Below are 1,412 nucleotides of genomic sequence, written 5' to 3'. Positions count from 1 at the left end.
GCTAACCTGAGTGATGTCTTTTTAAAAAGAGAGAGACAGAGACATCAGGGGTTCTCACACACAGAGGAGAAGCCATGTGAGGACATAGAAAAAGGGTGACATCTGCAAACCAAGAAGAGAGACATCAGGAGAGGCCAAATCTGTCAAAACTCTCAGGGTGGACTTCTAGCCTCCAAAACTGTGAGAAAATACATTTCTGCTGTTTAAGCCACCCAGTGTGTTGTATTTTGGTATGTAGCCCTAGTGAATTAATACAGCCAGATAACGAATACAATGATATTCAACTAGAGTAGTACATGTGAAATTAAACAAGGCCATTTGACCTTTAGGAGCTTACAATAAAAATAGTTTTCATGCCAATGGTTAAATTTTAAATATTACAAATAACATATGAAAAAATATATAAATAGGTATTATACATGTACAGTTATTTACATTATATGCATGATTTAGGGCAAATCGATTAGAAATTCAGGTTCTTTATAGATAAAGCACCATAAGTCATGCCATAAGAATATTCTCAGTAATATGCCTGTCATCATTTTTACTTAATGAATATTATAGAGTTTATGTCTTGTTATGATGTAAAAATACAATTTTGAAAATACTTCCACTTTAAATACATGTGTAGCAATTATCCAAGAATAACTCATAATATGCATAAATAATGAGGTATCTTCTGTAATATCATTTCAAATGATGTAATCTTCCTATGGGATATAACAATGAAGGTAGGCAATTCTGAAATGCAGAGTTCAGGTTTAGAGTTGCCAGATTCAAAAATGGTGTCTGAAAAATTTTTGTTGAGAATTCCATGAATCCAAAAAAGCAGAGAAGAGGGAATCTATTGCTATAGTCTAAAGAAATGACAGCTACCAATCATTGAGTACCATCTTAGAAACATAATTTATATGTTTTATACAATAGTTACAATACTTATTGTATATACAATAGTTACAATACTTATTGTATATACAATAGTCTACAATTTACAATAGTTATTTCCACTTTACAAAATAAGATATTAAGTCAGAAAGATTAAGTAACTTATGCAAAGCCACACAATTAGGAACTGCTGAAACTATTACTATCAGTATAATTCACAGCAGCAGCAGCCAGGATGAGGCCAAAATCATGCATTTTTTACTTCTATATGAGTCAGTTAATTATACATTTTCTAATAACTAATGGTATGCATGAGTTATCTTATATATATATATTCCAATTATTAAAGAGTATAGCCCACAAAATTGTATGGCACAGAAATATTCATTGCTATTGTTGGAAGAATAATTGTCTAGTTCATCTGGGCTATTATAACATAGTAGCTTTATAACAGTAGAAATTTATTTCTTACAGTTCTCGAGGCTGGGAAGTCCAAAATCAATGCACTAGCAGATTCAGTGTTTGGT

This window comes from Aotus nancymaae, unplaced genomic scaffold (assembly GCF_030222135.1).
Source record: "Aotus nancymaae isolate 86718 unplaced genomic scaffold, 86718_ANA_hifiasm-v0.15.2.pri h1tg000048l, whole genome shotgun sequence".
Taxonomy (NCBI): Eukaryota; Metazoa; Chordata; class Mammalia; order Primates; family Aotidae; genus Aotus; species Aotus nancymaae.
This window is presented reverse-complemented; position numbering follows the sequence as displayed.